Consider the following 27,813-nt stretch of genomic DNA (forward strand, 5'->3'; position numbering starts at 1 on the left):
AGTTCTGGCCAGGGCAATTAGGCAGGAGAAGGAAATAAAGGGTATTCAATTAGGAAAAGAGGAAGTCAAATTGTCTCTGTTTGCAGATGACATGATTGTATATCTAGAAAACCTCATTGTCTCAGCCCAAAATCTCCTTAAGCTGATAAGCAACTTCAGCGAAGTCTCAGGATACAAAATCAATGTACAAAAATCACAAGCATTCTTATACACCAATAACAGACAAACAGAGAGCCAAATCATGAGTGAACTCCCATTCACAATTGCTTCAAAGACAATAAAATACCTAGGAATCCAACTTATAAGGGACATGAAGGACCTCTTCAAGGAGAACTACAAACCACTGCTCAATGAAATAAGAGGATACAAACAAATGGAAGAACATTCCATGCTCATGGGTAGGAAGAATCAATATCGTGAAAATGGCCATACTGCCCAAGGTAATTTATAGATTAAATGCCATCCCCATCAAGCTACCAATGACTTTCTTCACAGAATTGGAAAAAACTACTTTAAAGTTCATATGGCACCAAAAAAGAGCCCTCATCGCCAAGTCAATCCTAAGCCAAAAGAACAAAGCTGGAGGCATCACACTACCTGACTTCAAACTATACTACAAGGCTACAGTAACCAAAACAGCATGGTACTGGTACCAAAACAGAGATATAGATCAATGGAACAGAACAGAGCCCTCAGAAATAATGCTGCATATCTACAACTATCTGATCTTTGACAAACATGACAAAAACAAGCAATGGGGAAAGGATTCCCTATTTAATAAATGGTGCTGGGAAAACTGGCTAGCCATATGTAGAAAGCTGAAACTGGATCCCTTCCTTACACCTTATACAAAAATTAATTCAAGATGGATTAAAGACTTAAATGTTAGACCTAAAACCATAAAAACCCTAAAAGAAAACCTAGGCATTACCATTCAGGACATAGGCATGGGCAAGGACTTCATGTCTAAAACACCAAAAGCAATGGCAACAAAAGCCAAAATTGACAAATGGGATCTAATTAAACTAAAGAGCTTCTGCACAGCAAAAGAAACTACCATCAGAGTGAACAGGCAACCTACAGAATGGGAGACAATTTTTGCAACCTACTCATCTGACAAAGGGCTAATATCCAGAATCTACAATGAACTCAAACAAATTTACAAGAAAAAAAAAACAACCCCATCAAAAAGTGGGCGAAGGACATGAACAGACACTTCTCAAAAGAAGACATTTATGCAGCCAAAAAACACTTGAAAAAATGCTCACCATCACTGGCTATCAGAGAAATGCAAATCAAAACCACAATGAGATACCATCTCACACCAGTTAGAATGGCAATCATTAAAGTCAGGAAACAACAGGTGCTGGAGAGGATGTGGAGAAATAGGAACACTTTTCCACTGTTGGTGGGACTGTAAACTAGTTCAACCATTGTGGAAGTCAGTGTGGCGATTCCTCAGGGATCTAGAACTAGAAATACCATTTGACCTAGTCATCCCATTACTGGGTATATACCCAAAGGATTATAAATCATGCTGCTATAAAGACACATGCACACGTGTGTTTATTGCGGCACTCTTCACAATAGCAAAGACTTGGAACCAACCCAAATGTCCAACAATGATAGACTGGATTAAGAAAATGTGGCACATATACACTATGGAATACTATGCAGCCATAAAAAATGATGAGTTCATGTCCTTTGTAGAGACATGGATGAAATTGGAAATCATCATTCTCAGTAAACTATCGCAAGAACAAAAAACCAAACACCGCATATTCTCACTCATAGATGGGAATTGAAGAATGAGAACACATGGACACAGGAAGGGGAACATCACACTCTGGGGACTGTTGTGGGGTGGGGGGAGGGGGGAGGGATAGCTTTAGGAGATATACCTAATGCTAAATGACGAGTTAATGGGTGCAGCACACCAGCATGGCACATGTATACATATGTAACTAACCTGCACATTGTGCACATGTACCCTAAAACTTAAAGTATAATAATAATAAAATTAAAAAAAAAATCTGTTTGTATGGAAATAAAACGTGATTTGTGAAATTAACAAAAAAATCAATTCTTCCTTCAGTAATGCCTCAGAAAAAGTGTGTTTTGTTCTGTCTTGCCAAGGGTTTGAAACTCTTGTTTCTATCCCTATCCTCTCATCCTATGCTCTCTTGGATCCAGTCAACACTCAGGGTGGCTGAATGAGTGCAGTTGAGGTGGCTTCTGCTATTGGGGCATGAACCTCTCTGCCCATGGCAAGGACTTGGGACAGGTATGGCTTCTACTCATGGCAGTTGAGATAAACGCTGAATTTCTAGAGTCTCAGGAGTTAACAGTTACAGGGTCCGAGTCATAAACTCAGAAATGAAGATAAGTAGCAGCCCCAGACTGGGAGGACTAGGTCTAACATTTCTCTGGGAATGAACTATTTCCAGAGTACATATATTAACATTCAAGACTCACTGAAAATACTCACAGTGCTACCGAGGTCCTGACTGGGGAGATTCTCTCCCTTCCCCTATGTGAAAATGTCACTGTTCAGCTTCCTGAGCGAAGTTTGCAGCTCACATCTCCTCTGACCCAGTATCACTGAGCATCTTAATTAGGTGAAAGGGTCTACACATCTTTCCTTCTGGACTTGAGGTTGTCCTCTGTGTTGCTGTGTGTGAGGGTTCAAGCTGTGAGTCACTTATTTCCTTCTCAGCAGGCGAGGGAATTTTGTATGGAAGGCTAAACAAAGACAGTTTCTCTCCCTGGTGTTTAAAGCAAATCTCTCCAGTATGGGGACAGGTAGAGAAAGAGACCCAGGCTTATTTAGGACAGTGATTCTCGACCCTCACTATCTGTCCCTTAGAGTCCCTGAAGAACTTTGACAAATGCTGATGTCCAAGCCAAACCCACAATCAATTAAAGGACAACCTCTGGGGATGGAACCTAGGCATGCGTATTTTTTAAAGTGCCTCAGGGGATTCCAGTAAGCCATCCAATGTGAGCACCACTGTTTTGCAATCTGTGTCATTCCACTTGTGTTCTGTGGAGCAGCAGTGCAAGTATTACCTGGGAGCTGGCCAGGAAAACAGAATCTTAGGTCCTGCTCCAGGGCTCCTGGGTCATCCAGATCACCTGGATCAGAATCTGCATGTCAGCAAGGTTCTCAGTAGAGCTGTTTACACCTTAGAGCTTGGAAGCGTTGGGTTAAGTCCCCGTTGGAAGGAATCTTCATGACTGCTGACAGTTCCAAGTCTTCTCACCCTCCACTCTTGTGAGCTGCTTTCCGACTCCTCCCACATTTAGGGAGATATAGACCAGTGATATTGTCCATCCCAGGGGTGGCGTGGTGCCTAAAAGTCAACTCTGACTTCTTCACCATTACGTGACACAAAAGGGTTGATTGCAGAGCTTTACAACCATTCTAGTACCAAACGCTGCCCATCAGGCTAGCTAATGACAAGATAATAATGATTAGTAATAATTGTTGCATTTATTGATGACCTACTGTATTAGACAGGGTTCTCGAGAGGGACAGAACTAATAGGATAGATGTATATATAAAGGGGAGTTGATGAAGGGGTGACTCATAAGATCACAAGGTGAGGTCCCATAATAGGCCATCTGCAAGCCGAAGAGCAAGGAAGCCAGTCTGAATATCCAAACCTCAAAAATAGGGAAGCCGACAGTACAGCCTTCAATCTGTGGTCGAAGGTCCAAGAGTCCTAAAGCTGAAGACCTTGGGGTCTGATGGTCAAGGGCAGGAAGCATCCAGCACAGGAGAAAGATAGAGGCCAGAAGACTCAGGCAGTCTAGTCTTTTCCCATTCTTCTGCCTGCTTTTATTCTGGCCATGCTGGCAGCTGATTAGACGGTGTCCACCCAGATTGAGGGTGGGTCCGCCTTTCCCAGTTCACTGACTCAAATGTTAATCTTTTTTGGCAATACCCTCACAGACACACCCAGGAACAATACTTTGACTCCTTTGATCCAATCAAGTTACTAACCATCACACCTACTATGTGCCAGGCACTTAGCATTGACTGCTTCATTTAATTTTTCTGGTAAACGTGTCAATAATATTGTCCTCAACTTACAGATGAGGTAGCAGAGACTCAGAGAATGAAGTCACTTGTCCAACAAGTTCACGCAGCTGGAAAGTAGCGGGTGGTAAGTGGCTGGTTTCCTTTTCTTCACCCCATCGTTCTTAGAAGGCTAATGGTAGGGTGGTAAGGAAGGAGAGAAGGGAAAATAGCAGAGGAAGTGAGGGGAAGGTAGAGGGAGGAGGGAGGAGAAGTGCGCTCAGATTAATTAGAAACAGTGAGAGAGGGCCAGGTGCAGTGGCTAATGCCTGTAATCCCGGCACTTTGGGAGGCCGAGGCGAGTGAATCACATAAGGCCAGGAGTTCGAGACCAGCCTGGCCCATGTGGTGAAACCCCACCCCTACTAAAAAAAAAAAAAAAATACAAAAATTAGCCGGGCATGGTGGTGCATTCCTGTAATCCCAGCCACTTGGGAGGCTAAGGCACAAGAATCACTTGAGCCTGGGAAGCGGAGGTTGCAGTGAGCTGAGATCATGCCACTGAGTTAGGACTTGTGGTTGCAAGTGATGGAAACCTAACATTCCCTAATGCAATCACAAAGAGGTATTGGCTCATTGAACATGTCCATGGGCAGGTGGACTTCAGTTTCTTCCTGTCTTTTCTTCATCTTTCAGTTCTCCTTTTCTGTGTGATGACTATTTATATCTCCCAACAGGCTTTTTTCTCGTAGTGGCAAAGATATTCCCTATCAGTATCAGTCCTATGCTGTATTAGTCCATTCTCATGCAGCTATGAAGAAGTACCTGAGACTGGGTAATTTATAAAGAAAGAAGGTTTAATAGACTCACAGTTCCACGTGGCTGGGAAGTCCTCAGGCAACTTATGATTATGGTGGAAGGCACCTCTTCACAGGATGGCAGGAGAGAGAATGAGTGCAAGCAGGGGAAATGCCAGACACTTATAAAGCCATCAGATCTCATGAGACTCACTCATTATCACGAGAACAGCACGAGGGAAACTGCCCCCATGATTCCTTTACCTCCACTTGGTCCTGTCCTTGACATATGGGGATTATGGAACTACAACTGAAGATGAGATTTGGGTGGGGACACAGAGCCAAACCATATCATAAGCGTTGTCAGCTTAGAAACCTAGAGCAGTAACTCCCTAAACTCTCCTAAAATCCTTCAGATTGACAGTGGTTGGCCAGGCCCTGGTCATCCATTTCTGAAGGCAGGAGGTGATGAATCATATGCCATGAGAGAGTTGGAGGGGCAGTTCCCCCAAGGACAATTGCAGTACTGTTACCAAAAAGGGGGAAAGAATGCAGGCCAGACAGGAATCCTTAAACTGGACATTCTTTGCTTTCCCCTCCAGATCTACTCTCCACCTGTCTCCTCCCTCCTCTCTGCCCCAAGAGTGATTTCTATGGCTAACATACGGCTGTTTGATATGGTTTGGCTGTGTCCCCACCCAAATCTCACCTTGAATTGCAATAATTCCTTTGTATGAAGGGCACGGCTAGGAGGAAATAATTGAATCATGGGGGTGGTTTCCCCTGTACTGTTCTCATGGTAGTGAACAAGTCTCACAAGATCTGATGGTTTTATAAATGGGAGTTCCCCTGCACAAGCTCTCTTGCCTGCCGCCATGTAAGACATCACTTTGCTCTTCCTTTATCCTCCGCCATGATTGTGAGGCCTCCCCAGCCATGTGGAATTGGGAGTCCATTAAATCTTTTTTTTTTTTAAAATAAATTACCCAGTCTCAGGTATGTCTTTATTAGCAGCATGAGAAAAGACTAATACACTATTATTTTCTTTAAGGTATAATTTGCACACCTTAAAGTCCATCCGTTACGAGTTTACAATTCAACAATTTTTAGTAATTTTATAACGTGCTGCAACCATCACCACAATCCAGTTTCAGAACACTTCTATTAACCCCCAAAATTCACTTCAGCCTGCTTGCAGTACCTCCTAGCGATGTGCAGAATTTGCCTTTTCTGGACATTTCATAAACATGGAATCATATACCATACATTACTCTATATAGTCTCTGGCTTCTTTCACTCAACGTAATATTTTTGAGGTTTGTCCCTACTGGAACATGTGTCAGTATTTCATTCCTTTTCATTGCTGCATTATATTCCATTGTATGGATGGACCACACTTTGTTTATCCATTCAGCAGCTGATGGACATTTGGGTTGTTTGCAGTTTGGGGCTATTACGAGTAAAACTGTTATGAACATTTGTTTACAAGTCTTTGTGTGGACATGTGTTTTGAATTCTCTCAGCTTCCTAGGAGTGGAATTGCCAGACATATGGTAAGTTTATGTTTCAACTCTTGTCCATTGCTGGTGAAAATGCAAAATGGTACAATAGGTTTGGAAAATAGTTTTAAGAAACTGCCAAACTGTTTTCCAAACCTATGGTACCATTTTACATTTTCACCAGCAACGGACAAGAGTTCTGATTCCTCCACATCCTCACCTATATTTAGTTATCATCTGATTTTCAAAAATTATAGCCATTTACTAGGTACATAGTAATATCTCACTGTGGCTTTAATTTGCATTTCCCTAATGACTAATAATGGTGAGTGTTTGTTTGTTTGTTTGTTTGTTTGTTTGTTTTCTGGGACGGAATTTTGCTCTATCCCCAGGCTGGAGTACAATGGTGTGATCTCGGCACACTGCAACTTCCGCCTCCCAGGTTCAAGTGATTCTCCTGCCTCAGCCTCCTGAGTAGCTGGGATTACAGGTGCCCACCCACCTGCCTGGCTAATTTTTGTATTTTTTTGTAGAGATGGGGGTTTTGCCATGTTGGGCAGGCTGGTGCTTTTTAGTCATTTGTATAGATTGGATATCATATACACACACGAAAAAGTTAGGCCCTTAACTCACACCAAAAATAAAAATTATCTCAAAGTGAATCACAGACCTAAATGTAAGAGCTACAGTTATAAAACTTCTAGGAGAAACTTTAGTGAAATATTTGTTCAAGTCTTTTGCTTATTTTTTATTTGGGTTGTTTGTCTTATTATCAGTTGCAAGAGTTCTTTATATATTCTGGGTACAAGTTCATCATCAGATACATGACTGGTACATATTTTCTCCCAGTCTGTAGCTTGTTCTTTCATTTTCTTCATGGTGTCTTTTAAAGGTTTTAATTTGAAATTAAAATGACATCCAATTTATAATTGGCTCATACTTTTGGTGTAATGTCTAAGAACTCTTTGCTTAACCCAAAGCCATGAAGATTTTCTCTTGTTGGTTTCTCCTAGAAATTTTTTAATTGTAGCTCTTACATTTAGGTCTGTGATACATTTTGAGATAATTTTTATTTTTGGTGTGAGTTAAGGGCCTAACATTGTTTTGTGTGTGTGTGTGTGTGTGTGTGTGGTATATGATATCCAACTGTTACAATGCCATGTTTGAAAAGACTATCCCACCCCATTGAATTGTCTTGACATCCTTATCAATTGTTTTGACATCATTGTCAAAAATCCGTTGGCCATATACATAAGCGCTTATTTCTTGGCTTTCACTTCTGTACCATTATCAGTATATGCCTATCCTTACTCCAGTGCCACACTGTCTTGATTACTGTAGCTTTAGAGTACGCTTTGAAATTGGGTAGGATAAGTCCTCCAGCTTTGTTTTTCTTTCCCCAAATTGTTTCAGCAATTGTATGTCTTTTGCATTTCTGCATTCATTTTAGAACCAGCTTGTCACTTTCTTCAAAAAATCCTGCTGGGACTTTAACAGGGATTACATTGCATCTATAGATCAATTTGATCTATGGATTGACATCTTAATAATATTTAATCTTCCAATCCATTAACATGGAATATCTCTCCATTTATATTTTCTCTCATTTCTCTAAGCAATCCTTTATAATGCTCAGTGTACCAATTTTTCATTTTTCTTGTTAAATTCATTCCAAACTGTTTATTTTTGATGCTATTGTGAATGAACTTTAAAAAATTCATTCTCAAATTGTTCATGAGTAGTATAGAAAATTCCATTAATTTCTATATATTGATCTTGTATCCTGCAAAGTTGCTAAATTTACTAGTTGTAGGAGGATTTTTTTTTTTTTTTGGTGGATTCCTTAAGATTTTCTTCATATAGGATGATGCCATCTGTGAATAAAAAAGTTTTAACTTCTTTCTTTCCAATCTGGATGTCTTTATTTTATATATATATTTTTAGCTTTATTTTACTGGCTCGAATCTTCAGTAAATTCCCGAATGGAAGTGGTGAGAATGAATGTCTTTGCTTCATTTCCAAGCTTTGGGAAAAGCATTCAGTCTTTCACCATTAAGTATAACGTTAGCTGTGGGTTTTCTGTGGTGCACTTCATCAAGTTGAGGAAGTTCCCTCTTATTCCTAGTTTGTGGATGGTTTTTGTCATGAATGGGTGTTGGATTTTGTCAATTGCTTTTTTTGTATATACTAATTCACTATCTGAACACGCCATCTGTTTCCTGCCAGGACCCTAAAAAATAAAAAATGCTCGCTGCAAAGTGAAAATTTATGTTATGAAAGTGGATTCCCTAGTCCCTACTCAATGAATTATTGCACTGACTTGATGCCCATTCTCTCAGCTTTTTGGCTTCAGGAGATTTGGTTTTAAAATATATCCACTAGGCCGGCCGCTGTGGCTAACGCCTGTAATCCTAGCACTTTGGGAGGCCGTGGGTGGACTGCCTGAGCTCAGGAGTTCGAGACCAGCCTGGACAACACAGTGAAACCCTGTCTCTACTAAAACACAAAAAATTATCTGGGCGTGGCAGCGCATGCCTGTAATCCCAGCTACTCGGGTGGCTGAGGCAGGAGAATCCCTTGAACCCGGGAGGCGGAAGTTGTAGTGAGCCGATATTGTGCCACTGCACTCCAGCCTGGGCGTCTCCAAAAAAAACATATCTATATATATCTCCACTAGTAATTTGATACTGCTTCCTTCCAAAATGGAGCCTAATTCTCTTCCTTCTGAGTGTGAACTAGACTCACTGAATTGCTTCTAGTGAACAGAATATGGCAGAAATGATGGCGTATGGTTTCTGAGACTAGGTGATAGGAGGCCTTGTGGTTTCCGTCTGTAACTCTCTCTACCTCATCATTCACTCTGAGAGAAACCAGCCGCCATGTTGTGACATCACTCAAGGAGCTCCATGGGAAGTTCCACCGAGTGAAGCCTCTGTGACTGAGTCACTCTGGAAGAGAATCCTCAAGTCTTCTGGCCGTAGCCCCAGGCAACATCTGACTGCAAACCCATGATACAAATCGAGCCAGAACCACCCAGTTAAACTGCTCCTGAATTCCTGACCCCGGGAACCACAAGGTAATAAACGACTGTTGTTCTAAGCCACTGTGTGTTGGAGTGATTTGTTATGCAGCGTTTGACAATACAAGAGACATTGCCACCTTCTCTCAGAATTTCTTAAGCTCTAAAAATGACAAAGATGGGTCTGAAGGAACAAGGATTTCTAGACCTGGAGGCTCTTTCAGAAGTTAGATCCCATGAGGATGGGGCATTGCTCTAAGAAGAGGTTGGTGAGCATTGTATGTGAAAACACTTCGTAGGTGATAAATACGGCATAAACACATTATTGTTACTGGGAAGTTTGTTATAGCCTTCAAGCTTACACTCAATGTCATCTTAGCCGGCATCCTTCTTTCTATCCCAACACATCAGGTCTTTGATAATTTGTGTTCTTCTAAGAAAGGACCCCCAGGGTCCTGCTCTCCCAGGACCAACATGCTGACCAGGCACTTGATGTGGACATGTCAGACCGCCCACATTCTACTTCCTTCAGTTGCTTTTTCTAGAATGCCAGCCAGGAGGGACGGGTACACTCTGAATTTTGATCTCATGTGGGTGGGTGATCTGCTTTCTGATTAGAGTTCCCTGCCTGGCCCCTTCTGCGGAACGTTTCACCCAGGAGAAAAGACCTGAAGCAATTGTGTCAAAGGGTAGGGAAGCATTTACACAGCAAGGGAGGTCTTGCTTAGCAATTGGGGGGAGAAAGAGAAAGATTTGCCTCCAGCTGCCATTCTGAACTGTACCGTTTGTACAAAGTGGAATGTAAGTTTCTGTTTTCTGAAAAAGGGACAAGTTGCTGTTGATAAGCAGGAGGTCACATCCAACTCCATTTGCATACAAATTACTTTCTCATCTACTTTCCAAGGGGGAGAAAGAGCTGCTTTATCGTTCTCAGAGGGAGCAAACTCTCCACGGGTTGCCTTGTGTATTTGTCAGAACTTTTTGGATGCCAGTGACAGACACTCAACCCAACCCTGAGTAGCTTACGCAAAAGTGGTAACTTTTTTTTTTTTTTTTTTTTTTTTTGACAGTTTCGCTCTTGTTGCCCAGGCTGGAGTGCAGTGGAGCCATCTCAATTTGCTGCAACCTCCGCCTCCTGGGTTCAAGCGATTCTCCTGTCTCAGTTTCCAGAGTAGCGGGTACTACAGGTGTGTACCACCAAGCCCAGCTAATTTTTGTATTTTTAGTACAGATGGGGTTTCACCATGTTGGCCAAGATGTTCTCGATCTCCTGACCTTGTGATCCACCCACCTCAGCCTCCCAAAGTGCTGGGATTACAGGCGTGAGCCACTGCACCCGGGCACTAAACTGGTCATTTTTGATCTATCTCATCAAATCACAAAAGTAGAAAAGTCTTTCACTTAATAGGGGATGCAAATGCCATCTTCCATCTTATCTCCTCTTTTATCTAATCAACTACCTTTAGTCTCTCCCCAGAAGCTAAACCCATGGCCACATGGATATCTCCAAACTTGAACTCGAGCCTGCTGTATCCAGCTCTGTACGTGCTATGGCTATCTGGATATCTGGTAGGGCTGTCAAGCTGAGTGTGTTGAAGCTGTTTAGGATCTTGCTCTTGTGACCTGCTCCCCCTCCTCCAGTGTTTTCCTGTCAGAGTAGATGGCTCCACTTGCCACCTCCTTGGGCAGCTGCATAAGCCAGAAACCTGAGCATCACCTCTGACCCCTCCCTCCCTCATCCCCACACAGCCAATCAGTGAATACGACTGGGGTCCAGGTGCCTCTTATCACAATTTTTATATTTTATCTTCATTTTTATTTTTTTGAGACAGGGTCTCACTCTGTTGCCCAGGCTGGAGTGCAGTGGTGTGATCCCGGCTCACTGCAACCTCTGCCTCTCAGGCTCAAGCAATTCTCATGCCTCAGCCTCCCAAGTAGCTGAGATTACTGGAGCACACCACCACGCCCTGCTAATTTCTGTATTTTTAGTAGAGACAGGGTCTCACCATGTTGGCCAGGCTGGTCTTGAACTCCTGACCTCAAGTGATCCACCCGTCTCAGCCTCCCAAAGTGCTGGGATTATATGAACCACCGCGCCCAGCCCAGGTGGCTATTTCTAGTCCCCCTGCCACTCCCTAGTCCAGGCCATCATCCCTGCAGTGTGGACTAGGGTAACCATGTTCCAACGAGTTCCTTTCCCATCTATTCCTGCCTCCCTCTGATTTGTTCTCCATAGGATTGCCATAAATGTCCAGAAAAATGCAAATTAGATCCTGGCAAGCCCCTACTGCATGCTCTCCTCTCACCATTAGGATAAAACTCCAACTCCTCACCATGACGTGATCCCAGCCCTGCCTGTCTTACGCCAGTGGCCACTTTCCTCTCTGCTGTCCACACAGCAGCAGCTCTGCTCCTGTCCACTCCATGACCTCGAAGCATACGGTTTCCCCTGCCCAAATGTTCTTTCCTCCTGCTTTACCTGCCTAGCTCCCCTTCACACTTCAGAGCTAGAATCCCCTAGGAAACTTAGGTGAGAGGATTGCTTGAAACCAGGAGTTCATCAGCCTGGGCAACATAGTGAGAGCCCTGTCCCTACAAAAAACAAACAAACAAACAAAACAAATTCGCTGGGTGTGGTGACACAGGCCTGTGGTCCCAGCTACTCAGGAGGCTGAGGCAGGAGGATCCCTTGAGCCTGAGAGTTGGAGGCTGCTTTGAGTTGTGATTGCGCCACTGCATTCTAGCCTAGGTGACAGAGCAAGACCCCATCTCTTTAAAAAAAAAAAAAAAAAAAAATTCAGTGTTGGCCAGGCTTGGTGGCTCATGCCTGTAATCTCAGCACTTTGGGAGGCTGAGGTGGGCAGATCATTTGAGCCCAGGAGTTTGAGACCAGCCTAGACAACATGGCAAAACCTCATCTCTACAAAATATACAGAAATTAGCCAGGTGTGGTGGAACATGCCTGTAGTCCCAGCTACTTGGGAGGCTGATGTGGGACAACGACTTGAGTCCAGGAGGTGGAGGTTACAGTGAGCCAATATTGCACCATACACTCCAGCCTGGGTGACAGAGCCAGACCTTGTCTCAAATCTACATATAGGCAATAAATTTAAAATTATTACATGAACTTGTTGACATTCCTCTCCAAAATGGAGCCCAATTCGCCTCCCATTAAATGGGGGTGGACTTAGTAACTTCTAATAAATAGAATACTTCTAATAAATAGAAGTGACAAGGTGTGACTTCTGAAGCTAAATCATAAAAGGCATTGTGTGAATTCCTCTTTGTGTTCTCTCTTGGATCACCGGCTCTGGGAAAAGCCGGCTGCCATGTTGTGAGAACACTCAAACAGCCCTCTGGGGAAGCCCCCATGGTAAGGAGCTGTGGCCTCCTACCAACAGCCATGCGAGTGAGTTTGGAAGTGGATCCTCTAGTCTCAGTTGAGCCTTTGGATGATGCAGCCCTGGCCAGCATCTTGATTGTATCCTCATGAGAGTCCCCGAGCCAGAACCACTCAGCTAAATCACTTGCAAATTCCTGGCCCAAAGAAACTGACATAATAAACGTGTATTTTTTTAAGCTATTAAGTTTTCTAGCAATTTGTTATACAGAATTAGACAATATAGCAACTTCCTAGATCATTCTTACAGCATTTATGACATTTATATTCAAATAATTAACTGTGGAATGCATGGTTTGGAAATGTCTGTTGCAGTCCCTGCTGTGCTCTCAGGGTCCTGACCTGGTAAATGCTTATAGAACTGAACTTCATGCTGGGAGACAGTGGTATGCCAGGCAAAACAGACACCTGAAGCCCATGGTTTCTAATATGCCTCTCCTCTATAGACAAAATAATTTTCTATCACCATGATGCAACAGATACTGTTTGAATGCAGTAAAATCTCTCTCGTATACACTAACATTTGGAACAAAACATGACACTTCTCAGTTCTTTTGTTTTGCTGTTTTAATTGTAAAATAAAAACTCCAAGTGGTCACAAAGAAAGGCAGAATTAAAGTAATTCAAATTCTCTTTGTCTTCATAATGACTGTGCTATTGTTTATTTTGAATCTACTAAACACAGTTGATATGTAATATGCAATGCCACAGGGGATGGGGACCTGAACTCCACACCAACTGAGCCCTAGTGATTCAGAATCTTGGCAGACTTCCTCTTCACATGAACACGTGCTGCTGGGTCCCTGAGTGTTGGGGTCGACTACACAACAGGGACGTCTCCAAATTAACCTCCGCATCGAAGACTATTTTAGAGGACAAGTCATTCAATGTGCTAATCCGTAGTGATATTATTAAAACTCAACAGTAACTGTGGCAATTGTCTAGAAATTAGACCAACAAAGAGATTGAGGGGGAGGCATATGTTATCCGTGGCATTGTGTAGAATCACATGTGGTGAGAATGAAAAGCAGATTGATTTTGAGTTGGTGTTGTTTTAAAATTCTCTACAGGCCACACACTCCCGATCACACCCTCTCCGACCCCCAAGGTGGACGGGCTCCTACTCTTTGTATGCCACTTCCGGAAGAGCAAGGAAAGATGGATCCATTTGTGAGCTATGAGCAAGACACCGTGCTGGGCACCTGCTTTTTTTTGAGATGGAGTCTCGCTCTGTCACCCAGGCCGGAGTGCAGTGGCGCTATCTCGGCTTACTGCAAGCTCCGCCTCCCGGGTTCACGCCATTCTTCTGCCTCAGCCTCCTGAATAGCTGGGACCACAGGCATCCAACACCATGCCTGGCTAATTTTTTATTTTTTATTTTTAGTAGAGACGGGGTGGGCACTTGCTTTTAATGGAACAGGGCTAGCATCCGCCACCTAGTGATTTCTGTGGCATGCTTGCAGACATACTCAAGGACAGCGGTCCAGGTAGCAGTTCCTCTGGGATAACACTGGGCCCCCCAGTGACAGCCCAGGGTGGGGTAGGTCCATCCCCCGATCCAGCTGTAGTTGTGCAGCTCCTGCTGCTCTGATGGAGCCTGGGTCCCGAACGGCAGAGCCCTCCCAGAGCAGAGCACGGGCTTGTGAGACACTTTGGATCTTGGGAGGTTATAGCTCCATTTCCCATGCACAGGCTTTAAAATGCATTTAAATATTTCAAATAGTCTCTAAATTTTTTAGAATTCATAAATCTGGAATAGTAACAAGATCATAAGAAAGCCCACTCCCAACCAATAGGAAACAGAATTGATGTATTCGTATGTTTATCATTTATTTCCATTTCCCACCTGGATGGTCCCCGGAGATTTGATTTGTTTCCTACACAATCTAAAGACAGAAAACAGAACTTGGGGTTAAATAATCTTTACCCTACACCTGTTCAAACTACCGGCAAGACACTAGTCATTTGTCCTGATGCACAAACATCAATCCAGGGCACATGAAATTTTAACTATCAATAAATATTACGACATCTGCACACATGCAGCATCTAATTCCAGCATCAAAATGCAGATAAGCACGAATAGATATTTGGATTTATGGCAAAACGAGTCTCATCTGGAAACCCCTCACAGGAAGGTCTGGCAGGCTGGGGGTAAGGAATTTGGGACGATGCCTGCATTTCCTCTGCCCGTTTCTACCAAGTTGGTCCTGTAATCCTGTTTAATTAATAATAAACATTGCAGGATTTTCCCCCCCATTTGAATTATGTTTGAAATGTGATGGCTAGATGCTTCTTATAAAAATGCTTTGAAAAATAAACCATGTCAGAAAATGAGTGATTTATCATCACTCAGAATGCTGGCAGGGGAAATCTCAGAACAGGAGAGAACTGATGTTGCTTCCTGCCGGCATTTCTACTACAGAGCCAGTCCAGTTTGCTTTCTTCCTGTGCCCATGCATGGGGCAGCTTTCGCATGAGGCACTCCCCTCACTCGTTTCATGTCTTTTTTTTTTTTTCCTCTCTCCCAGGATCTGCCCAGGCCTTTGGAGGCCAGACCTCCCTGATGGCACAGTGGCAGGCATCTGGGTCCTTGGGGAACTCCCCACGATGCACACCAGGCACCAGCCAACGTCAAAGGTCAGGAGAAAGGAGCTCTTGAGGTCTGGATGACTTCACATGAGCTGCATCACACTGAAACGTTCAGTCTGCCAAGCTTTCAGGCCAAGGTTCCTGATCAGATTCTGTTCAATCACAAAGTACAGCTCTGCCGTCCATAATCTGCTCTGTTAGGAATACAGCAATTATTGAGCACTTACTATGGATCATGCCTTTTTTTTTTTTTTTTTTTTGAGAGGGAGTCTCACTCTGTCACCCAGGCTGGAGTACGGTGGCACGATCTCCGCTCACTGCAACTTCTGCCTCCTGGACTCAGGAAATTCTCCTGCCTCAGTCTCCTGAGTCGCTGGGATTACAGGCGCCCGCCACCACACCTGGACAATTTTTGCATTTTTAGTAGAGACAGGGTTTCACCATGTCGCCCAGGCTGGTCTCGAACTCCTCACTTCAAGTGATCCACCTGCCTCGGTCTCCCGAAGTGCTGGGATTTACAGGCCTGAGCCACTGCACCCAGCCCTGGATAACGCCCTGTTCTAAGACCTTTATATGCACAATTGCACTTGATCTTCACAAAAGTTGGTATTCATTGCATCCCCATTTGGCAGATGACACAACCAAGATACACACACAACAAGCAAGAGGCCAAAGCCAGGAAAGTAACCCAAACAGTCCGATTCCAGAACCCAGACTCTTAGTCATTTCACTGTGTTATTTATTATTATTAATAACAGAACTAGGTATGGTGGCTCCTGCCTGTAACTGCGGCACTTTGAGAGGCCGACACAGGAGGATCACTTGAGTTCAGGAGCTCGAGTCCAGCCTGGGCAATGTAGTGAAATCCCATCGCTACAAAAAATAAAAAACTTAACCAAGGATCGCATGCCTGTGGTCCCAGCCTCAGGAGGCTGAGGTGGGAGGATCACCTGAGCCTAGGAGGTTGAGGCTGCAGTAAGTCATGATTGTGCCACTGCACTATAGCCTGGGCAACAGAGGAAGGGCCCGTCTCAAAAATAATAGTCTTTCTCAGCACTCTATACCAAGTGACAGGCCGGGCCCTGTGTAGATAGTTTGTCTTTACTCTTATATGATTGAGATCATTGTCCTTCTGTGACTGTTGAGGAAACTGAGGTTACCAGAGTGAAGTGAATTGTCTAAAGAAAGTCTTGAACCAACACGAGGACCCAGGTCCTCCCAGATCCATAGCTCATTTTCAAAGTACTTACTTGGTGTCAGTCTGCTTGACTGACACGACAGATGGGTGGTGGGCGCTGCGGTCTTGGTGGGGAGCTCTCTGGAGATCCACCCTTTGGAACAACACAGATGCTCCAGTTTCAGATTTCTCACGTCCAGTGTCTGTTCTTTTTTTTTTTTTTTTTTTTCCCTTTGCTGAATTTAAGCAGCCCCAGCAGAGAAAGCCAACAAATGGTGATGTGAAAAAAAGCCGTGTGGGCCCATTCCTCTCCAGCACCCATCAGATGGTTTCCAATCAGGAAGCAAAGCTGGGCCAGGGTAAATGTTGGAGAGTATGTGGAGCAGAGGGAGTGCGCAGGCCCTGCTGGTGCGAATGCAGATTGATCCTGCCTTGGAGCAACTGGGCAGTACCCAGTGAAGTTGAACCTGTGCGCCCCCATGACCCAGAAATTCCAAGGGAACATGTAGACCAGGAGACATGCATGGCAGACTCATGGTTTGTAAATGGGAAACAGTGGGAGACAACACCATGTCCACCAGTGGGGGAAGGTGGACCAGACGTGGTGCATCCATAAGATAGACTTCTACAGGCAATTGAAATGGACAGACTAGATGTACATTGTTAACACAGGTAACTATAAAAAAATTCAATGTCAAGTGACACAGAACAAGCTCTAGGAACCTCAAAGCAGCCCAAACTTTATTATAATATTATAGATTGTTCATGGGTACACCTATAAGAGGGTAGAGGCACATCCCCGATTTGAGAGAGAGAGAGAGAGAGAGGGGAGAGAGGCTGACCTTGCAGGTGGGGCTGAAAGGGACTTCACTTGATCTGTGATGTTTTGTTCAATACATATATTTTTTATTTTCTATTTATTTTATTTTGAGATGGAGTCTTGCTCTGTTGCCAGGCTACAGTGCAGTGATACAATCTCGGCTCACAGCAACCTCCACCTCCTGGGTTCAAGCAGTTCTCCTGCCTCAGTCTCCCGAGTAGCTGGAACTACAGGCATGTGCCACCACGCCCAGCTAATTTTTTATTTTTAGTAGAGATGGGGTTTCACCATGTTAGCCAGGATAGTCTTGATCTCTTGACCTCCTGACCCACCTGCCTTGGCCTCCCAAAGTGTTGGGATTACAGATGTGAGCCACCGTGTCTGGCCCACTTTATATTTTTATAAATATAAAAACATGAAATGCTGGGTGTGGTGGCTCCTGCCTGTAATCCCAGCACTTTGGGAGGCTGAGGCAGGAGGATCACTTGAGCCCTGGAGTTTAAGACCAGCCTAAGCAACAAAGAAGACCCGATCTCTACAAAAACACAAACAAAAAAACAAAAACAAACAACAACAACAAAAAACAAACCAAAAAAACCCACCACCACCACCACCACAAACAAAACTTAGCCAGGCATGGTGGCATGCACCTGTGGTCCCAGCTACTTGGGAGGATTGCTGGAGCCCAGGAGACTCATGTTGCAGTGAGCTGTGATCGCATCGCTGCACTCCAGCCTGAGTGACAGAGCAAGACCCTATCTCAAAAACAAAAACAAAAACCCAAAGACAGAAAATGTTGGCATTTGTCAATTTGGGGTGGTGAGAACCTGGGAACGTGTTCTGTTATTCTCTGCACTTTTCTGTGTTTTGAACATTTCTAAAAATAATAATAAAATAAAATAACCCATGTGAAATGACCTACTGAATTTCTATGGTCCTCTTCTTCCGTGAATAGTGAATGTGTTCTGGAGTGGGCCTGGTGGCAGAAGGGGGCTGAAGCCAGCTCCTTAAACAAGTGAATTTCCTGCCAACACGCTTTCCTCGGCTGTGGCACAGAGGGAAAGCAGAGAGCTGGCTGTGTTTGCAGCTTCATCTAGGAGACCTTTGAAAAAAAATCTGGACATTGTAGGCAATATTGATTAACATATACATAGAGGCATGGGGTGGGGGGAGCAAATCAATCAATAAATGCATTTCTTCTGTTCCTGACCTTAGATAATGTGTGCTGATTAAGGGGCATGTCACTTGTTTTTAAAACCAGCGTTAAATATTAATTACAAATCATATGGCTTGACCCCAGGAGGGGCCACTGTCCCCCCTCCCTCGGGGCTCTCCCAGAGCTCTGAAAGCAGCCCACCCTCCTCTGCCACCGAGAAACCAGGCAGATTTACATTAGCAATCACCATGATTCTTGTTCTTTCTATGGTGGCTACTGTGGACAAGACAATTAAGGAAACAGAATTCATTGTTCAAACAGGCTGAGCTCATAATATTACTGTGGATTTAAAAAAAATCATTTCTTGGCCAGGAATTAAAAATAGCTCATTCTCTCCCCCCCACCCCTCTCTTTCTCTTGCCAGATTTAGAATCTGAGGGAACCTTGATGGTTTCCCTCCTAGTTAATATTCCTGAGGCAACCTGCATTTGCAACACGGTTGAGAATCATTTTATTTTAAACACCAGTTCCTCCCACTATTCCTGTGAGGGAGTTCCAAGTTATTAGCTCGGTTTTAAATACAAGGAGATGGGAGTGGAGAGGCTTGGGGCCTCTCCCGGGTACCAGGTCAGAGAAGTCCGCATGCTCAAGGAGAGCGGAATCTCAGTCCCCTCTCATCAGCTGCCTTTTCATCTGTCCTCAATGTGTTCTCTGCCACTTTAGCATGTAAGATTTCAATGACCAGCCAGGCACGGTGGCTCACACCTGTAATCCCATCACGTTGGGAGGCCGAGGCAGGCAGATCACAAGGTCAGGAGTTCGAGACCAGCCTGACCAACATGGTGAAACACTGTCTCTACTAAATATATAAAAATTAGCCAGACATGGAATACACCTGTAATTTCAGCTACTCTGGAGGCTGAGGCAGGAGAACTGCTTGAACCTGGGAGACAGAGATTGCAGTAAGCCGAGATCGTGCCACCGCACTCCAGCCTGGGTGACAGAGCAAGACTCCATCTCAAAAAAAAAAAAAAAAAAAAAAAAAAAAAATTTCAATGACAATTTTTTTTTTTCAAATGCACACAGAAACGGAACCCCCTGGAGTAGCCCCAGCCAGGAGCAGAACTCAGGAGTCCTGATGCCCTACGGTTCTTGCTAATCTTCTCCTCTGCACTGGGTTAAATGCTATCTTCTCCCAAATTCACATCTACTTGGAACCTCAGAGTAAGATCTTGTTTGGACAAAAGGTTTAATTGCAGGTGCAATGACATAAGACAAGGTCATGCTGCTCACAGCCTCACATTCCAGGGCCACCTCTTGCCTGACAATTCCTACCCCTCTCTTGGTTTGATTTCTTCAAAAGCTGTTTCCTAAACCTCTGCTTCTCAAACATTAACGAGCACACGGGTCACCTGTGCATCTTGTTCCTCAGCATTTTTTTTTTTGAGATGGAATCTTACTCTGGCACCAAGGCTGGAGTGCAGTAGTGCCATCTTGGCTCACTGCAAACTCTGCCTCCCAGGTTCAAGTGATTCTCCTGTTTCAGCCTCCTAAGTAGCTAGAACTACAAGTGTGTGCCACCACACCTGGCTACTTTTTGTATTTTTTAGTAGAGATGGGGTTTCACCATGTTGGCCAGGCTGGTCTCGAACTCCTGACCTCAAGTGATCTGCCCACCCTGGCCTCCCAAAGTGCTGGGATTACAAATGTGAGCCACCGCACCCGGCACCCTTAGCAGTTGATACTACAGGTCTGGGTGGCCTTATTCTGCACCTCTCACAAGCTCCCAGTGATGCCAGGCAGCTGGTCTGGGGACTACACTTTGAGTAGCCTGGGTCTCCCCATCACCTGTGACTCTAGCCCTGGCCCATCAGTGACTTTCTGGCCTCTGGGCTCACCTCCATCTAATCGACAGGTTGCTAACACCACCTGATGTCCTCAGAGCAAAGTACCTATTGATGGCCGGTGATGGAGTAGGCAAGCACTTCAGGCTCGGGGAGTTTAAGCTCTTTTATTGCCTTGGCTTTTATGTGCTCTCTGCATTTGAGAGCTTTGCAACTTCATTAGTGTACAGAGTACTGCTGAAAGAATTCCCTGGTCGCCCCTCAGACCTTTTGATAAACAAACATTGTAAATGTAATAATCAGGTAACCATCATTAAAAATTATTATAATTAAAGATGATACAAGCTGCCCGAACCCTTGACGAACCCATTGCCTTTGTTTGGAGCTGTTGTTAAATGAATATGTAGGTATTTTTCTTGCAAAGCAATGTTCTTCCTGCTTAGCTGCTTTGAGACGGAGTCTTGCTCTGTCCCCAGACTGCAGTGCAGTGGCGCTATCTCAGCTCACCACAACCTTCACCTCCCGGGTTCCAGCGATTCTCCTGCCTCAGCCTCCTGAGTAGCTGGGACTACAGGTGTGACCACACCCAGCTGATTTTTGTATTTGAGAGAGATGAGGTTTTGCCATGTTGGCCAAGATGGTCCCCATCTCCTGACCTCGTGATCCACCCGTCTCGGTCTGTAGCTGATCTTCCTATTTGCTTTCTTCCTAGATCTTTCTACAAGTCTGTTCTATTCTGCTGATGTCATTTGTTTTGCATGTAACATTGCTAGAGGAGTCCAGGGGAAATCTTTATGCTCAAGGGCTGGGGGACGACGTTAGAAGCTATGATACAACTCCGAAATTATAAGAGGAAATAATTATTACAAGAGAAGAAATATCACACTTGTCTACACTAATGCACTTGACTATCAAACAAAGAGATCTTTAAGATGATGAAGCACGCACCACGCAGGAGAAAAATGAGGAAAACGCGGCTACAATTTGTTCTGAGTCATATCTCTTATAGAAGGGATTGCATTCTGCTTTGTCATCATTTACTAAGAAAGTTGTTTGCAAATGAGAGAGGAAGGATTCAGGCTACGGAAACCGGCTCGAGGTCAGGCGGCGTGGAGTTGCCAGGGCTGCGGTTCTAAAAAAAAGTGTCTCACCCAGTTCACACCCATTGCGAAACAGATTCAAGGCACAATTCAGACAGAAGGTGAAAAGGAGATCCTCACTCTGGCATGGGCTGAATATTTAATACCTCCAAAGTCAAAAATAAGAACGGCTAAAAGAAGAAAGACAATTATAGCCCTAGCACAGAAATTTCACTGGGCCCTAATACACCCCGTGGGATAGTTTGTATTGTATTTTAGAGCTGGGAAAACAAGCTAAGAAAGGATATCTTCATGAGGTTGCTCAACTCATAGGGGCAGACTTTTTTTTTTTTTTTTTTTTTGGAGACAGGGTCCTGCTCTGTCGCCCAGGCTGGAATGCAGTGGCACGATCTCGGCTCGCTACAACCTCTGCCTCCTGGGCTCAAACAATTCTCCTGCCTCAGCCTCCGAAGTAGCTGAGACTACAGGTGCACGTGACCACACCTGGCTAATTTTTGCTTTTTTTTTTTTTTTTTTTTTGTAGAGACTGGGTTTGGCCATCTTGCCCAGGCTGGTCTCAAACTCCTGGGCTTAAGTGATCCTCCCACCTTGGCCTCCCAAAGTGCTGGGATTACAGGCGTGAGCCACTGCACCCAGTCTCAAGCTTTATCTCTCACATGTGCCTCTATTCAGGATTCCACCCTAGTTTTGAAGAAATAGATTCACATTCTGAGTAGTAAAGTTAAAACCAAGGATCTCAATAAATTTTATGTCACCTACAATTATTGCCAGGTTTTCCTTAATGTCATGTGTAGGCTGCCCAATACTTGATGCTCAAAACAGATTTTAGGGAGCAAAAAAAAGACAGGGAGACAGAAATGGAGACACAGAGGAAGGGAGTTGTCTGATGAGGTTGGCCTACATTGGTGAGAATACAGCACAGGTGCCTTCAAGCTTCCCCTTCACTAAATTCAGGATGCTTTTTTTTTTTTTTTTTTTTTTGAGATGGAGTTTTGCTCTTGTCGACCAGGCTGGAGTGCAGTGGCGTGATCTCGGCTCACTGCAACCTCCACCTCCCGGGTTCAAGCAATTCTTCTACCTCAGCCTCCCGAGTACCTGGGATTACAGGTGCCCGCCACCACATCCAGCTAATTTTTGTATTTTTAATAGAAACGTGGTTTCACTGTGTTGGCCAGGCTGGTCTCGAACTCCTGACCTCAGGTAATCTGCCCACCTCGGCCTCCCAAAGTGCTGAGATTACAGGTGTGAGCCACCATGCCCAGCTTTTTTTTTTTTTTTGAAATGGAGTCTCACTTTGTTGCCCAGGCTGGAGTGCAGTGGCAAAACCTTGGCTCACTGCAACCTCTGCCACCCGGCTTCAAGTGATTTTCCTTCCTCAGCCTCCCAAGTGGCTGGTATTACAGTTCCCTGCCACCATGCCGAGCTGATTTTTGTATTATTAGTAGAGACAGGGTTTCACTATGTCGGCCAGGCTGGTCTTGAACTCCTGATCTCAGGTGATCCACCCACCTTGGCCTCCCAAAATGCTGGGATTCCAGGCATGAGCCACCGCACCCAGCCTTTTTGTTATTTGTTTTGAGACAGGGTCTCACTGTCACATAGGCTGGAGTGCAGTGGCTCAATCATAGCTCACTGCAGCCTTAACCTCCTGGGCTCAAGCAATCCTCCTGCCTCAACCTCCTGAGTAGCTGGAACTACAGGCATGCACCACCATGCCCAGCTTATTTTTTGTTGTTATTTTGTAGACTTGTAGCGGTCTTGCTATGTTTCCTAGTGTATTAGTCTGTTCTCGCATTGCTGTAAAGAACTACCTGAGACCAGGTAATTTATAAATAAAATAGGTTTAACTGACTCACCGTTTCACAGACTATACAGGAAGCATGGCTAAGGAAGGCCTCATGAAACTCACAATCATGGTGGAAGGCAACGGCGAAGCAGACACGTCTTACATGGCCAGAGGAGGAGGAAGAGAAAGAGTGGGGAGATGCTACATACTTTTAAACAACCAGATCTCGTGAGAACTCACTCAGTATCACGAGAACAGCAAGGGAGAATTCCTCCCCCATGATCCAATCACCTCCCATCAGGCCCCACCTGCAGCATTGGGGCTAACAATTCAACACTAGATTTGGCTGGGAACACAGATGCAAACCATATCACCCAGGCTGGTGTTGAACCCCTGGGCTCAAGCAATCCTCATGCTTTGGCCTCCCAAAGTGTTGAAATTACAGGTGTGAGCAGCTGCACTGGGCCAGGATGGCTTCTTCTCACAAGGAGTGTCTACTCCCAAACCCAGTGCTGACCTTGTGGCCCTGCTCCATGAAATGCTCCAACACCCACCCACCTTCCAAGCCAGCACCAGGGGAGCTGCCTGGCCCATTGCTCTCCCAACACACACACATTTCGGCCACCAAGCCCTGGCTCCAAACTTGTCCCTTCACTTTATCCCAGATGCAACACCTGCAAATGGCCGCCGTCCATTGATCCTGACAACAAAAACTGAGTGAGGCATTGACTTCTCCCAATCTGCCCCCAGCCACAGACCAGATTCAGCTGAAACTGGCATCAGCTGGGTGGGATCCTCTTGAGTGGCTCCTTTTGCCTAACCGGCAGGTTCCAGACAGCCCAGCAGGTTTCATCAGGGTTGCCACGACCAGGCCCTGTGGATATCAGAAGCCTTTCCTATTCTCACTGGCCAGTCTCTGGACCGGCCCTGGTCTCCCAGCCACAGCACTTCCTCCTGCATCACCTTTGTGGGTGCCCTTAACAGACGTCTGCACCTTTCCCACCATGTACTTTCAACCTCCCTCCTCTGAGAAGCCCTCCGGTCTCTCTCTGGCTTGCAGCAGGGGGCGCTGTGGCTCCTCTAGGCCCCCAGGGCTCCTGCAGCTGCCCCTCCCCTGTTTCAGTCCCCACCTCACTGCGCTCCACTTCCTCCTTTCCAAACCCGTTGTTCCCATGGCCCTGTGAGTGCCAGGAAAGATGACACACATCTCCTGTCTCTCTCCCCAGCCAAGACTGCCCCCCACAAACAGGCCTGATGTTTTCACACACCTGGGAGTTACTTGATCTGCGATGCTAAGACATGCAGACATGGTCATCCCTGCCAGGAAAAAAGGAGTTTACACTCACTGACCCCTGAAAACCGGAGGCAGCCCCCGCAGGGCTGCAGGGAGAAGCACCTGGGTGGGTCACGAGTTCGAGAGATAGGGGACTAGTGCGGCTGTCCCCTCATTCAGACAGCTCTCCAATCAGGAAACCACCGTTGTTAAAAGTCCCCTTGCTTATTTCATTTTGCTAAGCCTTCCTTGCATGCATCGTGTATCTTTCACATAACATTTCCCCATTTGCTTATGTCACAGGGTTCGCTAACTACAGGCGAGAAAGAAAACATTCCCAATGAGTGCAGACACATGTGCCCTCTATTGTGTTCATTCCGGGTTAAATAATTAGGTTATTGGGAGTCTCTGTTTTTGTCTTTGGTTTTTTTTTAGAGACAGGGTCTCACTCTGTCACCCAGGCTGGGGTGCAGTGGCACAATCACAGCTCACTGTAGCCTCGACCTCCCTGATCTCAAGCAATTCTCCCACCTCCCAAGTAGCTGGGACTACAGGTGTGCACCACCACACTCAGCTAATTATTATTATTATTATTATTATTTGTAGAGACAGAGTTTCTCCATGCTGCCCAGTCTTCTGGTCTCGAACTCCTGAGCTCAAGCAATTTGCCGGCCTCGGTATTGGTGTTTTAAATGCTCAATGTTATGCAAAAATGCTTGGTGGATTCCCACCCCCCACCCCAATACAATGAAACATGGTATCTCATTCAAAAGCGTTGCCCTACTTGTGACACGTTTCAAGGAGTGGGTTAGGTTGATTTTTCACTCAGCAATCAGCAATAGAGTTTCAATTCATTATTTTAAACTGCTACATAGTATTCTATGATATGGATATACCTAAATGCATCCAGCTACTCTATAGATGAAAATTTACTTTGTTTCTATTTTCCCCCACTCCAAACAATACCATACCATCCTTGGGTTGTTTTTTCCTCCAGTACAAACCATGCAGTAAAAATCATTCATTTTCCGGCCAGGCTTGGTGGCTCACGCCTGTAATCCCAGCACTTTCGGAGGCTGAGGTGGGAGGATCACCTGAGGTCAGGAGTTCAAGACCAGCCTCACTAACATTAAAAATACTCTATTAAAATACAAAAATTAGCCAGGTGTAGTGGCGCCCGCCTATAATCTCAGCTACTCGGAAGGTTGAGGTAGGAGAATCTCTTGAATCTAGGAGGCAGAGGTTGCAGTGAGCTGAGACCTTGCCACTGCACTCCAGCCTGGGTGACAGAGCAAGACTCTGTCTCACACCAAAAAAAAAAAAAAAAAAAAAATCATTCGTTTTCCTTGTCCCAAACAGTGCTGCAATAAACATCCTCCTCTGTTTTTCATGTGTCGTTGGTTTCACTCGTGTAGGACAGATTCCCAAAAGTGAGGTTTCTTGCTAAAGAGCATGCATTTTAAATTTTAATAGACATTGTAAGGTTAATTTGTGTAAAGTTTAAAGCAATTCACACTCATGAACAAGGAATTTGAGTACCCGGCTTCGTGTATTGTTGAGGCATTGGAAGTTACTGTTCATTTTCTAGACTAAGAGATGAAAAATAGTATCCCATAATTAATTTTATTTGCACCTCCTTGAATGTGAGGTTGAGCAACTCTTTCTAAGCCCGATAGGAAATTTTGATGTCCCCTTCTGTGAATTGTCTGTTTATATCTTCTTGAACTATTTTTCTCTAAAGTCTCGGTTTTCTCATCCATAAAATGGGTATCTCGCGGGAGTCATGAAGATTTAATGAGTCAGTGGCCATAAAGAGCTTTGCGAAGCAGCTTGCAACAGAGAAAACATTATCATTTTCATTACACGCTGGGTGCCAGACACATGGTGGCTATCAAATCTTTTATCTTTTTTCTCCTTCCTTCCTTTTTATTATTATTATTATTATTATTATTATTATTATTATTATTATTATTTTGGTGTTCTCCATACAGAGGGTTGGGCTTGGGAAAGAAAAAGGCCCACTTAAGAGAAAGACCACATGTTGGGCTGGCTGGAGGCAGGAGCCAGACAGGACCACACAGTGGCAGTGGAAATTGTCAGGAGCTAAGGCTGGGGAACTCAAAGGGGGAGTCACTTTGACCAGAGTGGTTTCGGGGGTTGAGAAAAGGGGTCTGGGCTGGACATAGTGGCTCATGCCTGTAATCCCAGCAATTTGGGAGGCCGAGGCAGGCAGGTAGCTTGAGGTTACCAGTTCAAGACCAGCCTGGCCAACATGGCGAAACCCCATCTCTACTAAAAAATAAAAAATACAAAAATTAGCTGGTGTGGTGGCATGTGCCTGTAGTCCCAGCTACTCGGGAGGCTGAGGCAGGAGAATTGCTTGAATCCGGGAGGTGGAGGCTGCAGTGAGCCAAGATCGCGCCACTGCACTCTAGCCTGGGTGATAGAGCGAGACTCCATCGAAAGAAAGAAAGAAGGATAAGAAAGAAAGAGAGAGAGAGAGAGGGAGGGAGGAAGGAAAGAAAGAGGGAAAGAGGGAAGGGAGGGAAGGAAGGAAAGTGGGTCTGATCTTGAGTCGTAACCATGGGAATAGTGAGGATGGACTACCTCCCATGTTCCCAGCACTTTGCCTGGACAACATGCCAGTGATATGGGACCGATCATTTCTCTCCATCTTATGGCTCAGAGGGGCTAAGCGATTTGCCCAAGGTTGCACAGCACGTGAACGGCAGGTCAGAAATGCGAACCCAGGATTGTCTGACCCCCAGCCCCTGCATGCTCCACTACCCCATCTTAAAAGATTGCCTGGCTTCTAAGCAGCCCTGCCCTTTGGTGGAGGAACCTCTGAACACCTGGGTCAGGCCGTGAAGCCCAACCATTGGCATTTCTAGATTCCTCTGCTAGAATTTTAGGAAGAAAGTTGGAAGCCCCCAGAGTCATTGTGCAGCCTTCTGCATTTCTATATCAAGTAGGAGATGCATTTGTTACCACGCTAATTAGGGCAGAAATTAACTGAAATGCTGAGTTTTAGCAGAGAGTGAATCGGCTGCAGGTGTCAGTAATTAGCGAAAAATGAGTCATTTGATGTTTGTAGACACACAGCCTTCTCAACTTTGATTCAAAAATAAACTTCGTGGGCACATTGTTCTGAATCACTCCTGCTAATGCATGTGTCTATCTTAATGCTGTAATTCAGTATAAATATTTTAAATAAATCAGTAACGTTGCTTTTCAGTGGCAGTACACACATGAAATTTTCTGTACAAAAATGGAGTAAGAACAAAATATTTTTAGTAAGATCGGTAGAAACCTGAAAAACAGCCATACAG

General features: G+C 44.8%; 1 long non-coding RNA gene across 1 annotated transcript in view; it reads right to left on the reverse strand.

The window, feature by feature from the left end:
- The window catches only part of LOC129523625 (uncharacterized), a 42,627-nt gene extending 19,230 nt beyond the window's left edge, over positions 1-23,397 (reverse strand). Inside the window, exon 1 of the long non-coding RNA XR_008667163.2 lies at positions 23,282-23,397. This is a non-coding gene — a long non-coding RNA (uncharacterized lncRNA). The remainder of the gene's footprint in view (positions 1-23,281) is intronic.
- Positions 23,398-27,813: the final 4,416 nt, after the last annotated feature.

The sequence above is a fragment of the Gorilla gorilla genome, chromosome 6 (genome assembly GCF_029281585.2).
Source record: "Gorilla gorilla gorilla isolate KB3781 chromosome 6, NHGRI_mGorGor1-v2.1_pri, whole genome shotgun sequence".
Taxonomy (NCBI): domain Eukaryota; kingdom Metazoa; phylum Chordata; class Mammalia; order Primates; family Hominidae; genus Gorilla; species Gorilla gorilla.